Source organism: Anser cygnoides, chromosome 10, assembly GCF_040182565.1.
Source record: "Anser cygnoides isolate HZ-2024a breed goose chromosome 10, Taihu_goose_T2T_genome, whole genome shotgun sequence".
In the NCBI taxonomy this organism is placed as follows: Eukaryota; Metazoa; Chordata; class Aves; order Anseriformes; family Anatidae; genus Anser; species Anser cygnoides.
This window is the reverse complement of record NC_089882.1, coordinates 19,278,447-19,306,000: the sequence shown is the minus strand read 5'-3', so window position 1 is coordinate 19,306,000 and position 27,554 is coordinate 19,278,447. Positions and strand designations below refer to the sequence as shown.

At 41.3% G+C, this 27,554-nt stretch overlaps 1 protein-coding gene across 1 annotated transcript in view; it reads right to left on the bottom strand.

Moving 5' to 3' along the window:
• Positions 1-3,341: 3,341 nt before the first annotated feature.
• Positions 3,342-27,554, bottom strand: part of NOL8 (nucleolar protein 8) — a 56,226-nt gene continuing 32,013 nt past the window's right edge. The window contains exons 19-20 of the transcript XR_010833908.1: positions 12,759-12,871; positions 3,342-3,430 (exon numbers count right to left, since the gene is read on the bottom strand). The gene's annotated coding sequence lies outside the window, so the exon portion shown is untranslated. The remainder of the gene's footprint in view (positions 3,431-12,758; positions 12,872-27,554) is intronic.

The following is a 27,554-nucleotide window of genomic DNA, read 5'->3' as shown; positions in this document are numbered from 1 at the left end:
TTTATAAATATTTCACATTTCTGAAGAGGAATAGAATACTACGAATTGTGGTGCTTCTTTGGTGATAAAATTCATGATGTGTTTCACCATAAGCACGCTTCTAAGAAATTCTAGCTCTTGAAAGAAGCAAAGACATGGCAGTACCCATCCTGTCACACACTGTAGACTTTGATGCTTTACTTCTTTTGTACAGACAGTCATACATTGTTATAAGGTAATGAAGACTTTTGTGGCTTGCAGAAAATTAAATACAAAGGGTAGGTTTTGGGGAATCATCCTTGACACTGTTTCTCTTACAGAAGAATCTGTGGTTTCAAAGGATTGCACATAATTCAGATAGTTCCATGTAAACCTGCACACAGCCTTGCATCCTGAGAAGCAAACTGAGAGCTCGATGTAAAGGCCTTTACAAAACTGATGTTTTACTTAATCCATCGTGTACAAATAATTTGTTAAATGTGAACCCAGATTTTTATCATTTACAGTCTGATTTACTACAGCCTTTGTTATGCAAATACATGCAATACAACCATTCTATTCATTTATAATGGTGCAATGAAGCCATGCCTCATCATCTGTAGAAATTAAAAGAACAGATAAGAGTAACATCTCTTAGAGATGATAAGATTGAAGCTACCTTACTTGTCTACTTTTTCACTTGTGGTCATACTGGTGCTACATCATATCCAGCTACAAGACGTTACTTTTTCCTGTGAAACAAGAAAAGTAAAATATCACACAAAGAGAAACTTTCTTCTAAAGCACAACACATACTTTTGCATTTCTTATTATCTTTAATATTAACAAACCCTTTATAATGAAATTTTGTAGTGAAAAATACTGAACGTTTTAGGCAATTCAGAACAATGCCACTGTTTTGGAATAAAAACTTCTTTTATGTTATTATTCCATTTTTACCCGTTGTCCTAGTGTTACTTCAGGAAAAGAAACCCACAAACTAGAAGCAACAGATTTAAACTGAAATAAATAAATAAACAAGCTGTGAAACAGCATTACTCCCAGCCAGTTGCATGTCTTTTCCAGAAGATGAATACTTTAATAGGAACAATTTAACCAAAAGTTGATTAAAAAATAATTAAAATTCCAAGCTCCAGAACAGTCCTTTTAAACATAAGCCAGTAACTTCTGCCAAGATAGGAGAGGAAAAAAAATATACAAAAGCCTCCTCCTAGCATTCCTGAGCATCTCTCAGTCAGGTTAAGAAGCACGGTGCGTTTCAATCAGCGAAGTACTACAGAAGTGTTGTCCTTCCAGGATCCCTGTGCACTCCACTTGAGAGCTCAGTCCAGCTGCAAATTGAGTCAATGAACCTCGTTTCAATAAGAATAGCAGGCCCCAATATATCATAGTAATATGATAATTTTGCTATTTCAGTGGTTTTTGGAAGATTCAAGTCAGTGGTAAAAACCTGAATGCTCATCCATCCTACCAAAAGTCAGTGCAGCAGTACTATCTGCTGCCAAGTTAAAGGCACAAAGTCGAGTTTTTCTCTCTGTTACTATCAGTGAGGCCTGCCTAGACCAGCATTTCCTACTTATCTTGCTCAATCCCTTTTCTCTCCGCAAATGAACTCTATCATTCAATTCCTGGCCCTTACTAGCCCAAAAAGCAGTACCATGCTGACAAAGCTGTGCTACTTCCAAACCTAGAGCTGCTTCCATGCCCTTTCTGAATACCTCTTGTGCCACTGCTACAGAAACATGGGAAATGTTGGAGAGAAGATTCTTCAGCTCCTGTGTTTATGTAATTTTTTTCCACGGGATACTCAATACAGACATGGACGGAGCAGGGGAGAGGTCATGTCTACAACGAATGCAAACTTCTCTATGTGCTAATGGAACAGTATCTGCATAATACAGAAACTACAAAAAAGTTTTTGGGAAATACACAACGCTCTCTCTAAATGCTCTTCCAAATGGCAACTATTTTCATTTCAGGGAACCTTCCAAGTCCGATGTGGTTCCCTGCATTTAGCAGTTCTCAGTGTATTCCACATACCTCTTCATTCTCTCACACATGTAGACCTTTAATATCCGTTGGGAAATAACCTTCACAGATCTACAATGTATTGCAACAAGTGCATGTGCTGCCTTCTGTTAGGCTTATGCAACATCTCCAAACTTCTTTTGCTAGAAAAGGTGGTGAACAGCTAGCATTTATCCATCTCCCTAATGACCTTGTAACCTCTGGCACAACCTAAGTTGTCTCTTCCTGGACCAAATAATTTTAGCCTGATCATCTGCTTCTCACACTAGTCAACCCTGGGAATTGCACAGAATTATTGCAAGGGTTGCACCTGCTCTTGCAGACTTTCTAATCAATTCTTCTATATGACTCACTGGTATTATCTAAAAATTTACTATCTAAAAACTTAGTCTCTGCATTTTGTCTTGTAAAATTACAAGTGACTTCCACTTGAAATGTCTTGCACCTTCTTCTGGTTACAATGGAGTAATCTAAGCTGTATAAGAACATATTTGATTTGTAAATAAATTTTAACACACATCGATTGCAATGAGTTAAATGTCTCACCGTGTTAATGTAATAACTGCTAACCACATGTCTCTACAGAAAAAGCAAATAAATCTAATTTCAAAAGAAAGACAACTTAAGTTCAACATCAGGAAGGAAGGAAGAAATATCTAAAATGTTGCAATGTTTGCAAAGTGAAAAATTTCCTGTGGTTAACTGAATGTGTCAAGTTAGATTTACCAGTTTTTATGTAAGAATGTAAAAGTAAACTCATCAAATTGTAAACAAACAGCAAGCATTTGCTTCCAAATGTAAAAAAGCAAGATAAAAAATAAAATTACTACTACGCTCTAGTATTCCTTATTAATATGCAATATAGACCAAAAAAAACATCCTATTTTTGAGATTTGACAAGCCTCAAGGAGGGTGACATTTCCTATTGTATTACAGTCATAACACTACAATGTCATCCTGGGGAAGAAATGCAGTACATGTCATCGTTCCAGCTAAAATTTATTATTTTAAAGAGCAAGATGAGTGAAGCTTCTTTTCCACTAGGTTTACACCTGGTGGTTGACTGAACTATTTTCAGTATTTTTATCACAATTTTGCATCATGAGTTTATCCCTTACTGATGACAGAAAAAGGACAGAAGAGAAACAGAACTAAATCTGGTGTTTTATCATGGATGAACTCCTACTGAGGTCTCCATGGAACAAACAGACTGGGGGGGGGGGAAGGGGGGGTTGTCTTCTGTGAATTCTGAAAGGTTGAGATCACATTGCTTTCTTTAATACAGCATCAGTCTGTCTAATTTTCCCTTTTCTGAACATGATTGCTATGTCCTACCTTTGAGATGTCTTCATCTCTCCTGGCTCTTATAACACAGGACAGATAACAAGACACATGCAGCAACAACATGATCCTTAACAGAAGACTAGAAAAGATAAATATGTATAAATATATATACTTCTAAACATTTGAACAAATGATATTATTCTATATTTTGTATTAAAATATAGTGTTCAACTTTACAAGTACAGATAAAAAGGTGCTATCTTTCTTTTTGTGGCCTACAAGGAGTCCATAGCTTTCAAGGGAAAACTGTCAGGCTTCTACCTGTGGTATTTTAGGCACACAAATCCAGTCACAAAATCCATACAAATCCAGTCTTAAAAACCATGAGCAAACCTTTTCACTAGTGATCAGAAAAGATTCCTTGTATCTCTGTTTCCTGAAGATGAATTCCTATGTGCATATTACTCCATTTGCTTTCAAATCCTCCTTCTCCAGCTTTCCACTACCATCCCACTCCCCTTTTCTTTCACTTGTTTCTTCCCTTTCCTCCACATCTTCCTTTATCTTGTTCTTTCAGTTCCTACACACCAAAACTTTGTCTCAGTACAACCCTAAGAGATGGTGGTCATCATAACAAAAACTTGCTTCACTACCACATTTTATGGAGGTTATCATCAACTTGCTGACTTCAGCAGTAACAGGAACATGCCATTTTCAACATACACACAAAAATCTCAAGATAGTTATGACTACAAATATTAGGAGTATGTTATTGGTCCATCCAGCTCAATACTTGATCCTCAAGAGCAACAATAGGAGAAGTTGTCCAGGGGAAAGCACACGTGTGCCTGCTTTCTGTTTACTTCCCATTATTCCCTAAACATTTACTATCGTCATGCTGTTGCCGTTAGTGTGGGGATCTGTCATGAATTGTCTAATCCCTTTTTGAACCAGCTGATACAATCTGCCCTAACGCTCTCCTCCTGGGGCAAGGAAAGTAATCGGTTGTGTAACGTGCTTTCTTTTAAGTCGTTCACCTCCTAGTTTTAATTTATACCCTCCTTGTTCTACTATTTTGTGACTTCTTTACCATCCTTCAGATACTTCATACAGGAAGCATTAAAAAACAAACAATATTTTTAAAAAAATATGGAACTAGTCTAAGGCCACTATTAACAATTACTCAATTTTACACAGCTACTTAAGACAGAAAAGTTTTAGCCCTGTCTCATAGCCTAACTTTATGCAAGGCAGGTCTACACTAGTGCTACCACAGCCACACGATAACATTTTGGACCCAATTCAGCTTTGACATGAACACAGCTCTAGCAGAGCTAGTAGGAGCCGTGTCTGCACTTGTTAGGACTGAGTTTGCCCCTTCACATTTAGAGCTCTCCATCTTCTGCATTTATTCCTCCTAAATTCTCCTGATATTTGAAGTGGATCAGGAAAAATGTGTAAACTGGGAGAGAATTTGCACAGCCTTTTTCTGCCTTGCCATTGGGTCTGTCAGTCACTACCTGTAAACTCTTGAAGGCTGTAGAAACAAACAGGAGTGCAGAGTAATGTTTTCCCAAAGAATATTAACTTCTGACGTTTGTTTTTTTCTTTTTAAAATAAATCTATATTTACATTACATTTCCAACCCATCAGTCACTACTTCGTATTTTTCATCATGTAATATTATTGCTCCCATATTCAGGAAATACAAAACCAGACAAAAGTAACAGCTTTATTATGAAGTAGTGTTACATGAAAGGAAAAAAGAGTTAGATCTCTCTATGTGACTACTTTCAGTAAAACTGCTGAGCCAATACTATGCTCTTCTCAATAGTGTCTCTAACCCAAAATCCTGTCATAAAACAGCTTCTTTAGTTATAACAACATCTATTAGGTTACCAAGCTTCTATTCATATCAGTTTATGATAGCCAACCTACAAGATGGTGATACTAGCCACAATTACAGAAGAGATCTCCACAAATCAATTTTGCGAATACAGACAGATCATCTCTAATCCTATTGATCTTTAAACTATCGCTCTCTCCACTTTGCTTTTGTAAAGTGGCCAAAACCAAGATAAGCAAAAGGTTTCACGCATTAACATACAAGCTCTCCAAATCATACGGTAAATGCGTAACAGTTTCCATTATCTGGGGAAGGAGAGAATTTGGAACAAAAACTGTTGCAAACACTTCTCAAATAGTAGGTCTGCATGCTACCCACTGCCGCGGGCAGACAAATAAGCTTTAGGAAGCTAATGGCAACACTTGCATGGCACAGATTTTGCTCATCTGTAAACATCAACCTCACAAAGTAAATACTTGTCCCAGAGTTGACTACATGTATCGTAGCTCAATTTCAGGTCAGCAACAACCCTCTCTTTGCAACACAAATAGAGGACTTCTACAGCCTCTCCTTTTAGAAAACTGCTTGTAGGGGATTTGCACACGGTTCTAAGAGGTGACCTGATTTTTATGGATTGTATCAGTGTTTCCTAGCCTGTTGGATGTTATTTTGAAGAGTCTGGGGTTCTAACTTGCACTGAACTGAGAGGAGGGAAGGCGGCAGCAGCGCGGCACTAGGACCCGGCAGCCGGCTCCCCGCGGGCCGGCAGCCCCGGCCCCAGGCCCACTGACACCCTCAGGCCTTCACTGCTGGCAGAAAGAGGGAAAAAATGGGAACGAAAAGTATCACCTCTGCTAAAAGATAACTTCAACGTTACCTAGTTAAACGACAGCAAGAAACAATTCAGTTCCCATAGGGAACAAAGGAAAAAAAAAAAACTGGCTTCTAATCAGAGCGGGGGGGGCGGGAGGTTGGCTTTCAGCTATTTTTGAATTCAAACTTAATAAAAGCCATAGCGTAAGCTTCCTATCCTAGCCTGGCTGCCGTGGAGATCCCACCCCCAGGCCAGCTCCCAGCACCCTCTCTCTAGCAGCCTTTTTTAACCCTTTCTTTTACCCCCTTTTTTTTTTAACCCTTTCTTTTTATGTCCAGGGTGGAAACAACGAGCCACAATGAGCCAGTGCTACTCCAGCTACCTCAGGCAGAGTTAGATTGTTAAGTCATTCCAGCTTTGATTACTGATTTGACTTGTGTAAATCGTAAATTAATTGTCTGTGCTGTAAAAAGGTGGATAGGGGAGACAGATTCTGCCCAGCAGCCCTGATCTTAATAAAAGCACGCTCCAAGATGTCACTCAGCGAGCTACGCAGAGATGGCACTTTCTGAGAGTCCCTTCAATACAACAGGTCCTCGAGAAGCAGGGAATCAGCATTTAACCACTGCTGACATGAACTCGCAGAACTAAGCTCAGTTACAGGAGCAGAGCACTGAGCCTGACATGGGGATGAACTGCACCAGGGTCTAGAATCTGCTGCTCTTGCTGGTACACGTGTTACAGTAAGGATTCGTACCAATACCCACTGTTTTACCTACAAAATGTAAGAAGAGCTAAGTGCTATCCACCAGTTAACACCTCTGTCTTCACATGAATATGACTGGATTTGTTAATGTTATTAGGTTTTTGAAAATACCCCCTCTCACTGCTGACTGGCACTACCGCCCTTTGGAAGGCCTTCCTTCACGGTGCTTGGCTGCTGCTGAAGCACATTACTTGCTGTTTCTCTTCCTGAAGCAACCTGCGCATTTTCCACTTGCTCATCTTCACTTTTTCCTTTTGGACTTTTCAGCCATCAGCCTGTCCAAGAAGCGTTAGGTTTCTGTAGTTTTCGTGTGTGTGTGTGACTTTGTGACAAAAGGATAGCTAACGTAGTAGAGTTTTACAGTACAAGTGGCTCAACAGATGCAATCTGATTTTTCTTCTGTAATGTAATGGTGAAAAGGGCAAGGCAGGACACAGACCCAGGAGGACTAGAGGGAGGAGGTTCAGCCGCTCAGACGCAACAGAGAGTTATACCTATTCAGTTATGCTTCACCTGAGCTGTTTAACTTCCCTGAAGCATTGGAAAGTCAATGTTCTCAGTTGCTCTTCTGCTTTAACTTTCTATCAACTGTTTATTTCTGAATCACACTCCTAACATGTCCTGGATTATGTCCACTTCCCATTATTCAAAATCCACAGTTCCCGTCCTTGTAGTAGCCTGGATTACTTGCTTTGAAAAGTACTTCTGGATATCAAAAACACTTGCCTAGAGAATGTATTAAAACTTAGGCCAGGCTAATGTTTGAAGAACAAGAAGTATTTTATTTCTGGTGAGAGAGTAAACAAACTAAAACCCATTTTCTGCTTGCTGCTCTGGATAGGCTTAAGGTTAATTTCCTGTTTTCTCCAGCTCTCTAAGCTTCCAACAGCTCTGAAGAGTTCTGCAGTACAGTCCATGAACGCTAGAAATACCCAGTGTTTCCATACAAATGAGAAGCGAAGTCTGTGCTCAGCATATGCTGGCTGTGAAGAGATCTTTCATGCAAGTAAAACTTGCCAATCCTGAAAGTACTGGCCTTAGTCAGGCTTGCGCTGCACAATGCATTCACGTGTTTTGATCAAGAACATCACAGGGAGAAGCAACACTTGTCTAACTGCACAGTGTTTGCACAGGAACTGGTATTTTTGACATGCAGCAGAGCTTTTGCACATCTGTCACAGTTGCTGTGTCTCTTGTGTAAGCATTCAGTGCTCCCAGACATATTGAATGCAAATGCTGCACGTGTTAAACTTGCTTGGGGATGTTCATGACAGCCAACTCCCTGCAGAAGCACCAGTCTCGCTGCTCATTCCCTGCACAGCTCTTTTGTGCATCCTCCCTCCTAGAAATTCTGTGCAAGACTACAAAACGACTGTGCTTAGAAAGCATCAAAATAAAGATTTTGCCATTTGAACTACAATTGGTTAGCTAATAAATTGCAACAAATTTGGCATGCATGACCATGTACTACAAGTTAGAATCCCATGTTTTCAGGTATACTGGTCTGGACAGTAAAGTCTGGAGTATCACCTCTTATGCAGACCATGTTCAAAGACCCATAAATGGACAACTCTCTCTTATGTGTACCTTGCTTTCATACCTACTATCTATAGGAAAAGTCACAAAAATCTCACTTGGATGTCAATCTCTTTTCACTACAGAAGCTATATGTATGCCTGAATATGGCCCCAGGAATCCAGAACTGAATGGTACGTATTTTATAGACACATTTTTAAAAATGTGTATAAATAAGAGGCTAACCTTACTGGTATTTATCCACAGATGCTACCGTAATAGGAAACAAAGTTAATTAAAAGCATCAGTAACTACAGCTAATAGGGGAAGTAGAGTAGATAACTATAAAATGCACACAACACTTATTGAAAACTTTCACTAATAAAGAGAGGCATTTGGCTTCCAGAATTGCGGATTAATTTAGCAATCACTGAAAATAAAGTGTATTCACTACATCATGCACTACTTAGCTGTGAGTTCATTTTGATCATAAAATCAAACAAAATCCTGTTAACAGTTCCAGAAGGCACTGTACCTCACCAGTACAGGAACAAAGGCTATTATTCCAATACTGTCAGAAACTGGAATTGCGTGAAACAATTTCTGTTACTAGCATTGCTCCAGGTGATATTTGTGATCCTTAAACAGCTTCCTTAACCTCTCCAGGCCTCAGATACTTCTTCTGAAACGGGACAAGACTCATCTCTTCCCCAAGCTGGAAGCTCTGAATCATCATCTGCAAAATGCTTCGTTTCTACTGTTAGTTTTTCATGGAAGATATCCCACTGTACATATTAGCCATATTCTAATTCATACTATTCTAATGCACCTATGAAACCAGCTTGAAAAATGCACTCTGTATTGTACAGTATTGTAGAGAGAAATACAACACAGTTATTTGTAAAAGGGCTAAAAAAAGATGTCAAACCAGGGGAAAATAATAAAGAAATCATCTTATCTGTTACAGTAACCAGGCTGTGCATCACTCTCTATAGACTGAAGACCTGATTTACCCACTCTCAGCTTACCCCTGAGAACTATGTCTAAGGTACTTGCCCTCACTGACCAAATGACAGACATGCAACCAGAGAGGCTTGTGCTGAACAGCCACTATAAACGCGACATGACCTTAATTAACCTTTCTGTTGTAGAAGAATGTCCCAGTCCTACACCCCAAAATATGTTGGTCAAGAAAGTGGATACTGGTAAGGCTGTGAACAGTGATAGGATTAAGTATCAGATACATTCTTTTCTAAGTTGCTTGTCTCTCACAGATCCTCCCCCCCAAAAAAAAATTCTGAGTGCTTTCTTAGGTATGTGCATTGATGTCTTTTCACGATGCAGCTAAGAAAAAAGTTATCTAGCTATTCTACAGTTTTCATACAAAAGTAGATTTGTATCCCATTACATAATTTTGTAATTGAAACAAGATATCAGAATGATTTTTCTTTTATTCCTCTGTCTAACTAACATTACAATAGAAGGTCTAGATAATATGCTCAGTAATTCTCTGTTCTTCAAACCAGTAAGCTGCTGACTTCGAGCAAAAATGTTTGAAATAAGCTTTGTCTCATTTTTTATTTGGTTATCTGCTTGGCATAAGGGACAACTTGTTTCTGATACATAAAGCCACAGTTCTGTAACAAGTGCCAAACTGAAATCTTCTTTCATACCTTCTTCACCATAAGTGGCTCATTCAACCAAGAAAGGCTTTTAAGCAGATAGTGGAGTTGCAGCCATGACTAAGTGACAATAACGAGACTACGCAGCTTAAAACCTTGATATCGTTTCTGCTTCATACCCAAGCTGACACCCCACTGAGATCCTTCCACATTTACCTCCTTTATGGTACTGCAAAAGGCACAGCTCATCGCAAATAACATTAATGAGATTTCTATTGGGATTGCAATACTCTTTTTCTATTGGGACCATTTGGACACTACTCTTTGCCTAATTATTCCTCTCCTAATTAATTCTACTGGCAGTTGCAGATCTTCAGTTACATAAACTCTCCTGTGTTTGCTCAATTAAGTGGAAAGATTCCTGTAACCTAAGATGTTAGCAGTGGGATAAAAACAGCTGCATAACCTCTACCCAATACAGAAAATATCGGAGCTCTTTAAAGAAAAGGCATACAAAAGCCCCTCAGACCTCTTTTTCCCTAATCTAAGTAGTTGCTTGTAATTTTCAAAGGTATATTGCAAACTTCTTTTCCATCTTTCAGAGCTGGTACAAGGTATCAGATAATGAGTATGAAATAGCAACATGACAAAGAAAATGAACACAACTTCACTACACTGAGTGATACCCCTATAGTCTTTAAATATGTAGAGAACAGAGGAGTTCAGCACTCTGCTGAATTGTTCCACATATAAACGTAGCTAGGGATGATAAAAAGAGTACTTGGTGTATAAGTGTATTTATTTTATCTTCATGGCTTCCATTCAAATGGAGAGACAGATTAACTTATTTACCTAGCTCTTAAGAGTCCGCAGCACGGTCAATATCAGCCCCATCTCATGAAGTTGGGCCAAAATCCATATTTAGGAAGTCTACAGAAAAATGGATTTCTCCTAGCACTTACAGAAATTCCACCCTGCAAAAGGTGAAACTCACTACAACTTACTTGGACAGTTATTCTGACCATTCAAGCTTCTGTACTAACCATTTATCGTCCCAAGCATTCCACCCCAGAATGCCCGTTCCACGTAACATACTAGGCTCAGTGCATGCTTCACATTCACTTTTGGGAAACATACAAACAACATAAATGAACGTCTTAACTAACTGCATGTCAATAGTTTCCATACTTTCCAAAAAGTGCGCACAACAATCTTGTTAGGTTTGGCCCATTCTACAGCTGGCAAGGCCAGTTTGCAGAATGCTTAAAATATACCATAACAGAAGACTATTTTTTGTTTCAAAGACTGCAGTAATTTACATATAAAATTTGCCTTTCAATTCTATAATGATATGCCAGCAGGTACATACTTCAGTACTACATGCAGAATTGCTTTTATGAAATGACTATCTAAAATTTGTGGACATATTTAGAACTGGTCACTCCTTTAAACTTCATCCTGAGTTAAACAGTCGGTCTTGAGATGTGTAGCTGGGACTATCTTTCAGTTACATCATGGACTTGAGAATTCAACATATTCCTATCAAGAAGGAGCCATCATTGTGAAGTAAAACCAGAACAAATGTTTTAACAACTCCATTGCATCTCATGCAGTTCTCAAGAATGCTGTACTTTTAAAACAAACACCCTATGACATGTGTAGACTGCTCACAACCTCTCTATTGACTTTCCCTTATCACAAAGTTATTTAAATTTCCATTTGGAAGCCATCAGCTTTGAAAGAGCTGTTTGAATATTTTAATAAGGTGCTGGCTTAGAGCTCCAATTTTAATAGTCAAAAGAAAAACAGTTCATAACTACCAGCCTCAAAGGCTACATGACACGTATTACTTTAAAGAACACAAACACGGTTATTTAATGTTACAAAACTGAATTAGACTTTTCGTTCTGTGGGACCACAAAATTATTTCAATATGGATGAGCTCAATGTTTTCTGAACATTATCAGCATTACAGTTTCATTCAATGCAAAAACTTCTTAACTGGCACAGCTAGACTGCAACGAATACCAAATCACACCAATCAAACAAAAAGCCTCACAAGACAAAGGTTGTACTAAGTTATTTCTGAAGGACACAACCCAGTTAATACAAGACTCCTGTTTAATTGTCCAGCAATGAAACGCATTCTCTTACTTAGCATTCCTGCTTGTTCGGAATTGTACAAGCAGAACTACTCCTCAGTGGGTTAGGCATGGATTTTACTTTTTTCATCACAACATAAATAGTGCATCTTATATCCCAATTAAAGATGTGGAAGATTATACACACATAATGTACGGAGACATTTCTTTTCTCCAAATCTAATTTAATAGTTGGTATTGAGGACACCAATAAAACTTATTTGCAGAGTTCTTTTCCACCCCATTAACTTGTAGAACCACATTTTTTCTTTCAGTTCCACATATGCTGTATTCTACATGCATATATTTGATTTAAGTCTACTTGATTTGATATTGAGTTCCAGACTTTATTAAGACTTTATTAAGACTTTAAAATACCTGTATACTATATTAAAAGATTTTTTTTCCTTCTCTCTCTCCAAAACAGCTATTCCACAGCCTATATTTTTCTCCGACCACCTTAGAAGTGATCATCTTATCACGTGTTGGTTTTTTTTTGTCCATCCTGATTCTTGAGATGGTCTGCCTGGTATACATCTAATTAAATTCTGCACTCAGCTTGGGTTTGATTTCAACTCTTATTTGAATTTCAAGTCAACTGCTTTTATTTAAGATGAAAGGTTCGAGGGAATAGAGGTTTATGGGTGGGGAAACACTAGTATAGTTTTCTAATTTTATCAGCTGATCAAGCAGAAAAAAGATATAATCTCTGCTTGAAAAATGTTATGTAAATTGTACAAGCAATCAGTGATGACATATGTACCTGAACGTGCTTCATTCCTTTCTGAGGCAGAAGGAGCAAAGATCTTCTCTTGTACTGTAGAACCTCAAATTACAAACTGCAGTTCAGGTACAGTTATCTCCCAGTTCTCCTTTCTTAAAGGGAAAAATAGAAAACAGAAAAAAAAAAAAAAGATGATGACCAGGACAGAGACTAAAAATTTGTGGTAAGCTAAAGTCAGTTTAAACATCCAGACTTCAAAGATTCTCCTGAGTTGTATGTCTTACTGTCCCAGTTGTCAAGACAAAAATCTTTATCTTCCCAGAAATTCAATTCTTCACAAAACCTGAAAGTAAGTCCTGCTCAGTCCCATCACCTCCACTGAACAGAGACTAATCTGTTCAAACAGGAGACGGACTCTGTCAGGGACTGTAGTGATAGGACAAGGAGTAATGGCTTTAAACTAAAAAAGCATAGATTTAGATTATGTATTAGGAATAAATTCTTTACTCTGATGGTGATGAGGCACTGGAACAGGCTACCCAGAGAAGCTGTGGATGCCCCATCCCTGGAAGTGTTTAAGGCCAGGCTGGATGGGGTTTTGGGCAACCTGGTCTGGTGGAAGGTGTCCCTAGCTATGGCAGGGGTTGGAATTAGATGGGCTTTAAGGTCCCTTCTAACCCAGACTATTCTAAGTGATGGTTAGAACAAGCGTTGGTAAGCACATACCCTGGGTTAGACATCCACAATACACAGAATCATAGAATGGCTTGGGTTGGAAAGCACCTCAAAGATCACCTAGTTCCAACCCCCTGCCATAGGCAGGGATGCCACCCACTAGATCAGGTTGCTCATGGCCTCGTCCAACCTGGTCCTGAACACCTCCAGGGATGGGGCATCCACAACCTCTCTGGGCAGCCTGTTCCAGTGCCTCACCACCCTCTGAGTAAAGAATTTCCTCCTAACCTCTAATCTAAACCTCCCCTCTTTTAGTTTAAAACCATTCCCCCTTGTCCTGTCAATGTCTGTTTGAGAAAACAGTTGCTCTCAATCTTCTTCATACGTCCCCTTCAAGTACTGAAAGGCTGCAATGAGGTCCCCCCAGGAGCCTTCCCTTCTCCAGGCTGAACAGCCCCAGCTCTCTCAGTCTTTCTACCTAGGAGAGGTGCTCCAGCCCCTTGATCATCTTTGTGTCCCTCCCCTGGACCTGCTCTAACAGCCCCACATCCTTCTTGTGCTGGGGGCTCCAGACCTGGATGAAGTACTCCAAGTGGGGCCTCCTGAGGGCTGATCAGAGGGGAGACAATCACCTCCCACCCCTGCTGGCCCCTCCTTTTGATGTAGCCCAGGATGCAGATGCCCTTCTGGGCTGCAAGCACACACTGCTGGCTCATGCCGAGCTTTTCATCCACCAGAACCCCCAAGTCCTTCTCTGCAGGGCTGCTCTCAATGAGTTCTTCTTCTAGCCTGTACTCATGTCTGTGATTGCCCCAGCTCAGGTGCAGCACCCTGTACTTAGACTTGTTGAACCTCATTAGGTTCACATGGGCCAACTTCTCCAGCCTGTCCAGGTCCCTTTGGATGGCATCCCTTCCTTCTGGTGTATCGACTGCACCACTCAGCTTGGTGTCATCTGCAAACATGCTGAGAGTGCACTTGATCCCAATGTCTATGTCATTGATAAAGATATTAAACAGCACCAGTTTGAGGACCCACTCCTGAGGTACACCACTTGTCTCCGGCCTCCACTTGGACACAGAGCCACTGACCACCACTCTCTGGGTGCCACCTTCAAGCCAACTCCTTATCCACTGTATGGTCCACCCATCAAATCCATCTCTCTCCAATTCGGAGACCAGGATGTCATGTGGGACCACGTCAAAGGCCTCGCAGAAGTCCAGGTAGATGACAATACATGCTTTAGCTGGGTAAAAAAAAGACTGGTACTAAAAATACCGTAAAACAAGATGCAAGAATAGCCCTCATAATAAAAACTCTAAAGCAAGTGGATTTATTTTTTATTTTTTTACACAAACTTACAATGAGCTTGAAGATGACTAACCACCTGAATTTGCCATCTGCTCCCCTGCCAGGAAATTACCACCTCCACTGCAGAGTCAGCAGACTACTTCATGTGAGCACTATCTTATCACTCGGGTGAAAATTCAGACAAGGTAGCTTGGATCACCAACTTAAACTACTAAGCTTATCTAGCTCATTTTGCTTGGAGCACCTTCTGGGTGCCTTGCAGAAGAGAACAGTTACCAATAGTGAGAGGATGAGGAGAATCTGCAAGTCAGGAGGAAGCAAACATCTCCTGACAAGTACAAGTATCTAAGGAACATGTAATTTGAATAACACCACTGTTGCTTGACCACTCAACCATCCCACTTTTGAGGATTAAAAATAACTGAATTAAAAAAGAAGCATAAAATGTTAATTTAAGCCTGTGACAAAAAATACTTCAGCAGTCTGTTTAAAAAAAAAATAATCTGATGGGCCATAAGTGACAAAGAACTACAGCAGGTTAAAATGCTGTAATTTTTGTGTATTTCTGTTGTAAATACTTAATCTTTTTTGTAGGTAGGAAATGAAGATGGAATTCTTTAACTAAAGATAACAACAGTAACATGAAAGCAACAGTGAATTGCCTCAGAGAAATCAATGAACTTTGCAAGCATCTACTCCTCCTCATTTTTCAGGGTTTATTGTTAAGCAGGAATTAATCTACTCCCATCAAAAAGTGTTCCCAATGGAAGCCTTTGGGTACACCTGAACACCTGTGGGTAGCTTGTGCTCTGAAACACTATACAACACAGCTGAGAGATCCAAGCTGCTCCAGTCAGGAGCCAGCTCCAACGTTACTTCACTGTCCTCTTGCACCTGGAGGCAGTCAGTACATACACAACAAACTGCCGCAGAACAGAATCAGCTCGAGAGCTGATTTAGCTTCACCTCAGGGCTGGTGCTGCTGCAGGTCATCCAGCCCCTACAAACCCACCTGGGTATGCCCATGCCGTGCAGCTCGGTGTTCCTCACGCCGGGAAGGTTTACTGGCTCAGAATTAATCTGGTGCAAACACACAGCAGCTGTTATGTTAGGCCCATTGCTAAGGATTGCATCACACAGTACATGTACTGCCCAGATTCTTCCATAGGCTGGAATTTCAGCCTCACAATTACCCCTAGTCATGATCAACACTATATAAATCATGAAGCAGCCTACATTCACTTTTAAGAGCAACACGTATTTAGTAACATTGGAGGTAAAACTTCCAAAAACACAGGACTTCAATCGATTTCTATTTACATAAGCTCTCTTCTGAATAAAGAGCACTGACTTTGCACACCAGAGTACTTCCTAAATTTCATGGGGCGGAGGTGTGTGTGTTTGTTTCTTGCCATTTGCTCTCCAGCTAATAAGAAAATACACTGGTTTTTATTTTTTTAAGCTATTTGACAAGTAAAAACATTTTCTCTTACAAGCTTTAATATGTAAAACAATTGCCATCATAATAGACTTCAGTAATCACCACAGAAAAGTACGATTTTATACACACACACTCAACTTTTAAACACTGCAATATCATAGAATTTACTGGCAACCCAAATATTACCAAAATTGTATTTCTTTGAATTACAAAGATGAGATGAGAGCAAAATAAACTGCAAAAGATCAGAATCCATACAAGAACAATTAAATGAAGGCAAGTAATCAAAATTAACTTACTATCATACCTTGGAAAGCTTAACATTACTTTTAACTTGTATGCTTCCTAATACAAATTATTCAACGTAGATTTCCAAATACTTGAAAGAAAAATAGAGATGTACCACAAAGATAGCGTGACAAAGTGAATAAAAAATTCATGGAATATATCAGTGTAGACAGATATGTGACGTATAAGACGAAATCAAAGATGATATCCTAGTTCTCTTAGCAGTAACACACTGTTCATCTCCATAAGAAGTTGCTTCTGGCTAAGTACAACCACTGCCTTCTTACCCTGCTTGGAACAACACAAAGCAAACTGCTCTCATACACTGGCAGGGGGCCTTAAGGAAGGAAGCAGGGAAGATGCCAGAAGAACACTCAGATTTGCACAGCTCCTTCTATTTGCACAGCATACATAGAGTAGCATACATTAAAAAAAAAAAAAGCAAAAAACATTTGCAAATATCTGGAAGCTATCTATTAACTAAAACCACTTTTGCTGCTGGATTAGGAGATTGAGACTAGCTTGCTGATCATGCAGACGGATGAGCTCTATGCCTAGCACAAGCAGCATAAAAGGAGCATAAAACATACTCCCTTTTATCATCAGCAAGTCCTCAGCTTAGTTCATTTCTGTTGTTTATTTGCAACCAAAAGAAAAAGTACGAAGATGCACAGTGCAGAGGAGGATACAACTGAAGATTTACCTCGTAACCCAATTCAGCTGAAATGAGACATTTCTAGCATGTCAGATATTTAATTTTTATTTTATATTTTATGAGCAGCAAAAAAGCCAACATATCAACAAATACTGTATTTTACCGTCTAGGGCTTTAGATACCATTTCAGAGGGACGATGGTTGTTTGGTCTGTTCAGAAAGCCAGATCTAGAACAATTGTTATTCCAAAGAATCCTTAAAATCATCTGAAATAAGTGTCTAATGAACATTTCAGCTGAAGGCTTTTTTAAAGGAAGGACATTTTAAAGCTTCCGCATACTGCAGAAGAGAGCTGGGACTCTGAAAGGTATTATGACAGTATTTGTATAAATCTGTGTAGGAGGAATTATCCTCTTTAAATATTTTTGACCCATTCTAAATGCCAATGCCTCTTAAATGCCATTTAAATTCTGATCAAGTTCAGCTGGGCAGAAGTTAGTCCATTTATTTCTGAAACAATAAAAAAAACTTTTCTTGTTTCAGATTACTACTTCAATGAGAACGTGTAACAGAATAGCTTGCTCATAAAAAAAAAATCGTATCATTTTCATTTCTCTCCCAATTTGTTGTCAGTCACTGAGGCTATTGGCAGCAGCTTGCCATCCTGACTTAGGATAGAGGACAGTCAGCAAATTGCCTTTGAGTCCTGTCTCATATCAAGCCAAACTTAAATGGCGAGAAGTATGAAACAGTTTACTTGTACCTGTGATAACTGAATGAAATGGTGAACTTCACATTGTCTTTTAAGAGGTGAAGGCTGATGCCTTCCCTGCTTCTAGAAGAAACGTTTCACTTTCTGCTCTGGTATTAAGAAAAGCTGCAGCATTAGACAGATATCATGGACCTAAGACTGCAGAGTATGGACGAGATAACCCTAATAATTCTTGTCTAGAACTGAACCATATGAAATGATACTAATATAAAACATGCCATTTTTTGCTTAACAGTAAAGACTACAAACAAGAGAAAAAACGGAAGAGTTAAAAAAAAAAAAATCAGGCAGGGCAGCTAAGTACAAAGTCCCCTAACAGCCTGCAGGACAACTAATTTCAATTTGTATCCTGAAAAATTACCCCTGCTGCCAAAGGTGCAACACTGATTTGCAGCCACTATTTACAGGCACTAGAAGCTAGAGAGCAATGCAAGGACATCACTGCAAGACGTAGCATGCAGGGTAAAGGCACTGCCTTATTATTGGCACCTCTATGCTTTAATTCTCAAAACAAACAACAATAACAAAAAATATTAATACCAAATAACTGAATAAACACAAAGCACAATAGGCATAACCAACTGAAGTCCCCAAAGGAGACAGGTGTGAACTAGCCTCACACTCATATTCAGTGTAGACCTGAAACACCTTTTAGTCTAACATGCACATCTGACAGTTCTTCCCTTGAAATTTTTAAAGCAGAAATAATAAATAAATCAGAAGCATCAAACAACAGTGCCTGGTGCAGTTACTGAACCTAAAAATAGCCCTATAACAATTGTTTAATTTACTTCCCCCTGTCATGCACTAAGACTTTCATTTCGGCTCAGAACAAAAGAATTTCAGGCTCATGCCTGTTAGGTACAGAGTGCTTTTGAAATGACATAAGAACTGTAACTATTAATAACTATGAATTGCATGTTGGAAAGCTATTTATGAAGAGTAAGAAGTTCAAAGGTGTTGGGAGGGGTAGGGAGGGAATCAAATTGCTTTATAAGGATACAATTATTATTTTTATTTATTTTTTGCCATTTTACTTCTCTCTCAAGACCAAAGGTGAAGATCTTGTTTTGCTTATCTGTTATCACTACAAAATTATCTTCTATATATATTATTCTAGATAAATTAAAATGCTGTTGTTCTCCAAAGTAAACCACAAAATCTAGAAGAAAAGGAAAAAGAAAACCCACAAAGTATCTGTCACTTTAACTGCAAGATGTATCAAACGCTACCTGACAGTATCAATTCAGTTGTTCCCCAGATTGCAAAGGTTTATAAATAAGAATGGCATGCTTGAAAGTTTCCTTTAATGGATTCACCACGGTTGCAAAGATAGCAGGACAGGAGCAAATACAGAGATCATAATTTCAGGAATCAAAAAAAGTAACTGATTCCTTAAAAGCAGTTGCAGTTTCAGTTAACTATTTGCTAGAACAAGAACATAAAATAGACCCTTAAAGCAGCCTATCAAAACAAGGCTGGAGTTTCCAGGCATCAATTATCCTGCCTACTACGGGACTGGAATTTAACAGAAGATCCCACCCACCCTTAGAGCCTATTAGCATTGCACTACAAACACCAAAATGACAATGGTGGTGCCACCCTGTCAGGAAGGTGAGCTGCTGTTTCCACCACTGCTGCATAGCAGATCACACATTGCATCTCCTCCAGACTGAGGTTGGGGAAGGTGGAAATAATCATATTTACAAAGCTTTTGTTAAGTTACAGTTGTGATTAATTTAGGAGCTTTAGATATTGTTTCATCACAATGTGAGAAACACTCCGTAGCCAATAACTTAGGCTCAGGCGAGGATCTCAGTGAAGTAGTAATTTATTCGCGATTGCAATGGCGGGCGCCCCACAAGCAGGAGAGCGCACCTACTAGTTCCAAAAACACAGTTTATATACTTTTTGATGACAGGACCCTCCCCTGTTTCCCCACTGGAGTGGGTAATCCAGGTTCACAATCTACCTGATGCTTCACAGACAATGCCTGGCCTTCAGTTGCCGGCCTGTTTTTGAGATGGTAATGTTTTCTCCCCTTATCTGGCTTGACTTAACATAGTGATTTTCACCTGATTGCTCTAAGGAGTCTGGTTGTCTGCATTTTAGGAGGACACCTGCTGAGCTTTCTTATCACTGTAAGCATATCTCAATACCACATTCCTTCCTTCTATACAATGTAACACTGCAAAAACAACATTTCTATTCCCACAATTCCCCCCTTTTCTCTTTTTATAATTTGTTGATTTTTGCAAAATTTTTCTCTAAGATGTAATCTGGTAGATGTCTTCCTCTTCTTTACTTTCTTTGCTTTCCATTTCCTCTAATATCATCATCTTATCTGAGTAGGGTGGTGGATCCATGGTCATTTGTTTCAAAAGTGCAGTTTCAATTAACCGCTGGACAAGTCCCCTTACACAGGGGATAATGCAACAACCAATGGCTGTCAAAACTCCTGCTACTACAATCAAGGATGTAAATATGGACACTACCATCCCTTTCCATTTACCAAACCAAGATTCCAACCATCCTGTGATGGAAGTGTCTGCTCCTGAGTTTTCTGCCAATTCATTGGCAAGGGTGGTAAGCCCTTGCAATGCTCTAGTTACTGTGCCATCCGGGGCAGTATTGTTAGGGATAAAAGTACAACAACGGTTGCCCAGCATCATGCACACACCACCTCTCTCCGCAAGAATCATATCTAATTCTATTCTGTTTTCCCAAGCCATTTTGCTGGTGACATCTAGTTGTTCAGCGATTCCTCTTATCGCATCTCTTGTATAGTTTATGAATCTCTGCTGATTATAATAGACATAATTAATCCAATCCACATTTTTATTAATTGTTACCCACCAGAACAGTGACTCAAACCCTGCAGCAATTTGATTCCTGGCTTTATGTTCATCAGGAACTCCTCTAGGCACCCCTATAGAATCTATGTATACTCTATCATCAAATGATATTCCTAAGCCTCTTTTACTTCTTCTGGGTATTTGTGATGTTTCGCTTTCAAATGCCAGGGTGAAGGGTATAGCTAATTGAACAAGTGCACAAGTGCCTCCCCAGTTAGATGGTAGGGTGGACCGTAAGATCTTCCCTCCACAGTACCACCAGAGATCTGCCCTAGGGATCTCAAGTCTTGAATAGTTTCCCATCAAGTCCTCGGTAGCATTCAAGGTTCTCGTGCACAAGGCAAATTCTCCCAGATGCCAGGTAGCACTCACACCCTGCCGTGAGAGGCAAGCTGTATGGTTACCTATAGCTGTGGAGAATACAGGGGGAACCCTGATATTGCTATCATGCGAGGAAGGGAATAGCAAAGAGAGAGACTTACAGGCCTCATTTCCCCAGGCAGTCTTTTCTTGGTACAATGCAATCATACATCGCATTCCCTGGGAATCCTCGGTCCACCCCAGTGGGCAGGGCACTATCTGGGCAATCAGTCATCCCGAGGCACAAGCATAGCAATTGCTATGGTTGAGACTCTGGACAGTATATTTGACCCATTCTATCCAGGCATTCACATCCCCGTACCCTGTTTCAATCTCAAATGTTTGAACTGCCGCATTTCAAAGAGGGCCTCCTGTTTTCTCTCCTGTTTTCTCCTTGAGTTTCTCCCTTTCTCTGATGGCAATAGAGGATCGTTTCCATACAGCTATTCTCAATCTGGCTGTTGGGTCTCTACCAGTTATTCGTTCCCTCTGCTCAATTGTCGTTGGGCATTTAAATCTCCACAAGCCAACACCTCACAAGCATCAAACATGGCAGATCGTGGTACATAACCCTCTGTCACATTCACCCATATTTTTATGGGGTATCCCATCTTACTATTATCTGGTCATGCCTTTTCCAAGTTGCCAATTGACCAAGGCTTTCTCTGAGGCCTATAATCACTGAAAACAAAATTAATAATTGATTTTTCCCTGTCATTATTTTTAAACCTTAGGTTTCCAAATAATTATTAATACAAAGAATAAGATATACACTACTACCATAACAAACCCCCCTTGGGAACACTTCAATTCACTATAGGCCAGTCCTTTCTCTCAATCACAAGTCACACTCACTAGTTACCTGTGAAAATAAAAGGTTAGTTTACAATCGCAAGCTCTTATCCCGCTCAGAGTCCACTATGAGATTTTTCTCTTCGATTTCAGCTTCCAACAAGTCTTCTGTAGGAACAGCTTCCCAGGTACTAGGGTCGACGGATGCCTTCACTCGCGTATAGTGAGTCCAACCTTTTTCCGCAGTTCCTATGGCTGTTTCAGTGGTTAGTAGTACTTGGAAGTGTCCTTCCCATTCGGGCCGGAGTTGATCCTTTCCAGGTCTGAATCAGGACCCAATTTCCCACGGGTCCTGAGAAATGACAAAGAAGAGGACAACCCCAGAACACAGTTCTTAAGAAAACTCTCTTGTTTCGAATTGCGGTATCTCATCCCTTCTGCCCAGATAGGGTAATCCGAACAGCATCTCATACGGTGAAATTCCTATATCGTTTCTTGGTGCTGTTTGAACCTGGAGGAGTGCTAAAAGTAAACATTTTACCCAAGGAAGTTGGGTTTTTAACACTAATTTAGTTAATTGCTTCTTTAATGTCTGGTTCATTCGCTTTGCCTTCCCAGAAGAGGAGGGGTGCCAGGGGGTGTGAAAAGCCCACTCAATCTCTAAGGCCTGCATTAACCCTTGCAGTACTTGTGAAGTGAAATTATTTCCTTGATCTGAATCAATGTTTTCAGCTATCCCATATCTAGGGACTATTTGCTCCGGTGATACCTTAGCCACCGTGTTTGCAGTGGCAGATACAGAGGGGAAAGCTTACACCCATCCAGTCACGTGGCCAATTAGGACAAACAAGTACTTAAATCTCCCTCCTTTACGTAACTCAGTAAAGTCTACCTGTATACTTTGGAAAGGTCAAATCCCTGGCTCCCGTCCCCCTCTAGGTTAGTTACAAATGACCTTTTTATTTGCCTTTTGACATATGGTACATCCTCTGCATATTTGCTTCACTAAAGTGTATATTCCTACACAGACATACTTTCTTAGCACAACATCACACATTGCTTGCATCTCCCAATGACTCTCTTGATGTAAAACATCATATTTGCCTCATTGGTGCTTTATTCAGCATTTCTCTCCCATCAGGGAGTATCCATTTTCCCTCAGGCTTTGTGGCTCCTGATTCCTTAAAGAAATCTCTCTTAAAAACTTTTTAGTTCTTTCTTAGTTTTCAACAATTCCCTGAATCCTCTCTGGATTTATTCTCAGTTTTCCCTCAGACATTAGATGCCTTAAATACCTGACTTCTCTTTCTACGTATTGTAATTTATTTTTCAATACTCCCAAGCCCTGCTTTCCCAGAAAGTTGAATAGCTTGTTAGTAGCTTCCTTCACAACTGTTTTCTCCTGTCCTGACAATAAACAATCATACACATTTTGTAACAGAAATTCCTCCTTGGGAGGTTGGAATTGCTCCAAAATCTGTTCTAGAACTTTGCCCAAATTAATCAGAGGCCCTGTAAACCCCTGAGGTAAAACTGTCCATATGTATTGTTGCTTCCGCCCCCACTTCAGAGTCTTTCCAGCCAGAGGTGAACATATCTTTGCTCTCAAGGCCTGAGAGCACTCCATTAATACCACTGTTATTCCAGTCTAACAATTTACTATTTGAATGCCCAATTTCATCATCAAATCCCTTCCCAACAAGTTAGTCCCTGGCTTGGGTACATACAATAATTGCCCAGAGATCATTTTATCCCCTAGTCTCAGCTTGGTACCCCCCAAAGGTGGCACTGTTACCCCAGCCCCTTCTACCCCCATCACTTGTTAGGGTTTCATTAGTTAATTTAATCCCTTATACTTTACAGGCCATTAATGACCTAGCTGCCCCTCTGTATTGTGTTTGATGGCAAGGTTCGGGAGGGGGCTGCAGTGGCAGCCCCCACGAGGAGAATCCAGAAACCACCCCGTAGCAGATAAGGGACAATTTCATCCGGCCCCAGAGGGGCCCACCGCTGCCCAGAGCCAAGCCATGAGCAACACAGTCCGTGCCTCTGTGAGAGCACATCCACGAAAACAAACATACAAACAAACAAAAACCTGCTGCTCAACAGCAGCTGGGAGAGCGAGGAGTGAGAAACCTCCCCGCAGACACCAAAGTCAGCACAGACGGAGGGGGTGGAGGCGCTCCAGGCGCCGAAGCCGAAGCCCCCTGCGGCCTGTGGAGAGGCCCCTGGTGGAGCAGGCTGCCCCCCCCGTCCCCCCCTTCTCGATACTTGGGAAACTGACCAAACACCACAGCAAATATACCAAAACTTCTAGACGGTTACTTAGATAATGCCTACATCCTCTTTCCCTGCTCATTCAACTTTCCCAACTCATTCAAAAAACAGCTCTGTCAAACATTACATACCACACCTTTAACACCTTCAATAACTCTTCTTAACACTTCTTCCTATCTTTCTCCAGCCTGTACTTTCTCCAAAGTCTCAGTCATTAGCCAACTTAATTCCATACCTTTCTCCCTCATCCCATTTTCCTTCTCTCCTCCTTCTTCCACTCCGGATATTCCTACCTGAAGTGGCCAGCCTGCCCACACTTAAAACATCCCATCAAAGCCTGTCCCTGCTAAGATTCAGGCCACAACACGGGTAGCTTTCCTTGCCTGCCATTCCTTCATCTCTCTTCCCCTCTTTTCCATCCTGGCCCTGACTCCCCCTGAAGATTTTCTTCCTCTTTCTCCAACCCTCTGCCTGACTACCTGCTACACTGTCAATACCATTAGTTTCACTCTCTGCTGTTCCTTCTCATCTCCCCTCTTGACACACACGTTCAGGGCCTCCCACAGGAGGGCCCCCAGTGACTGTTCACTACATCCCCCCCACCTTCTGGAGCATTTTCTGTGCATCTTGCCAGGCTTCAATCACAAAATGAACTTTCAAGAGCCCTTGGGATACCAGGTCCTCAGGATTCATCCCCAAGTACTTTCTCATTCTGACCCCAAGTCTCTCATATGATTTCTGTGTTGCACACTATTATTCTTCCAGCCAGGATCGGCAAGTGGTTATTTCTGCCCTGCCGGTATTACCCCTGGTCCTGGAGGATGAGTTCTTTCCCATTTTTGTATTGCAGCTCTCCTCCTGATCATTCCCATTTCTTTCCCTGTAAACAACATATTTATATACATAATTCCCCCTCCCCAAGAGTATAAGTTAGGCCCTAGGAAACTCCTAACCTCTCTGCTGGTAAGGAGGGGGGGAAGTTCACTTAAGAGGATACACAGATAGTGTTAGTGCTGTTAGTATCAGGGAAGGCAAAATTCTCAGTACCTCTTCTACCTTGTTCTAATTCTTTTACCAGTTTGGGGTACCTCCTGTTCCCAGAGCTAATGTTATCTATAGTTCCTGTCTCTTCTTTCGGAGAAACTGCTACAGCAGCCGCTGCTGCTGCAGCAACTTGGGGGTTATAAGGAGGAGGTAAGTTATCCAGAAGGTCCCATTTATCACTTGTCTCTTCCTTTTTCTTTCCCTCTTTATTCTGATTTTTGCTCAAAACCAAATTTATTCCTTGTATCCAACAAGCTGCATACTCCGATTCTTCTTCCGAAAATGGAAATTTGTTATTAACATAAAAATTTAAGGCCTGACATACCCAATCTTTGTCAGACCCGTATTTTGGCCAAAATACTGCAGCTCCTTTAATTGGTTCTTTCGTTCAGACTGATACACAATATTTAACCATTTTCTTCCTATCTTTTTCCTTAGTTTTGGGGTTATTCTTCCAATTTCTCAACATCCTTCCTAAAGGACAGTCGGGAGGCACTCCCCCAGGGATATCTCCCTGTCCCCTGGAACTCATATTTCCCATTTTTCCTATCCTGGAAAATGGGGGTGTACTGCCAAGCACTACCCCGTGCAAGGATTACCGCACACCAAATTTCCCTGGTGTACTGCCAAGCACTACCCTGTGCAAGGCTTACCGCACACCAAAATTCCCTGGTGTACTCCGAGCACTACCCCGTGCAAGGATTACCGCACACCAAATTTCCCTGGTGTACTCCGAGCACTACCCCGTGCAAGGATTACCGCACACCAAATTTCCCTGGTGTACTGCCAAGCACTACCCCGTGCAAGGCTTACCGCACACCAAATTTCCCTGGTGTACTCCGAGCACTACCCCGTGCAAGGATTACCGCACACCAAATTTCCCTGGTGTACTGCCAAGCACTACCCTGTGCAAGGCTTACCGCACACCAAAATTCCCTGGTGTACTCCGAGCACTACCCCGTGCAAGGATTACCGCACACCAAATTTCCCTGGTGTACTCCGAGCACTACCCCGTGCAAGGATTACCGCACACCAAATTTCCCTGGTGTACTGCCAAGCACTACCCCGTGCAAGGCTTACCGCACACCAAATTTCCCTGGTGTACTCCGAGCACTACCCCGTGCAAGGATTACCGCACACCAAATTTCCCTGGTGTACTGCCAAGCACTACCCTGTGCAAGGCTTACCGCACACCAAAATTCCCTGGTGTACTCCGAGCACTACCCCGTGCAAGGATTACCGCACACCAAATTTCCCTGGTGTACTGCCAAGCACTACCCTGTGCAAGGCTTACCGCACACCAAAATTCCCTGGTGTACTCCGAGCACTACCCCGTGCAAGGATTACCGCACACCAAATTTCCCTGGTGTACTCCGAGCACTACCCCGTGCAAGGATTACCGCACACCAAATTTCCCTGGTGTACTGCCAAGCACTACCCCGTGCAAGGCTTACCGCACACCAAAATTCCCTGGTGTACTCCGAGCACTACCCCGTGCAAGGATTACCGCACACCAAATTTCCCTGGTGTACTGCCAAGCACTACCCTGTGCAAGGCTTACCGCACACCAAAATTTCCCTGGTGTACTCCGAGCACTACCCCGTGCAAGGATTACCGCACACCAAATTTCCCTGGTGTACTCCGAGCACTACCCCGTGCAAGGATTACCGCACACCAAATTTCCCTGGTGTACTGCCAAGCACTACCCCGTGCAAGGCTTACCGCACACCAAATTTCCCTGGTGTACTCCGAGCACTACCCCGTGCAAGGATTACCGCACACCAAATTTCCCTGGTGTACTGCCAAGCACTACCCCGTGCAAGGCTTACCGCACACCAAATTTCCCTGGTGTACTCCGAGCACTACCCCGTGCAAGGATTACCACACACCAAATTTCCCGAGACTCTTCCTTTCTCTCCCTTATCTCACGCTTCGTCCGTCTCCGGCCGCGCCCCTCGCGGAGCTACGGAACCGCGGATCAGGACTCCACACTCGCTTCGTACAAAAGTACGTCTCAATCACACGGCACACATCACACAGAGTCTCACCCGACCCCCAAAGCAATACTTAATATTTCTTACCTTGGTCTGTGCACAGAGTTACCGGATCAATTCTTAAAACCCTGAGTGCCTACCTTCTTCCCTTTCCCCACTACTTCACGGATCCTGCCTCTTTAATCAGTCTCGGGCCCTCTGTCAGCTCTCCGCAGAACCGCCACCGTCGATGCACAGGACCGCTGAAATCAGCGGGGCATGCCTTCCTGCTGCTGCGGCGGTGGGGCTCCCCGGTAGGTGACTGGATCCCGGACGAGCCCCCAAATTGTGAGAAACACTCCGTAGCCAATAACTTAGGCTCAGGCGAGGAT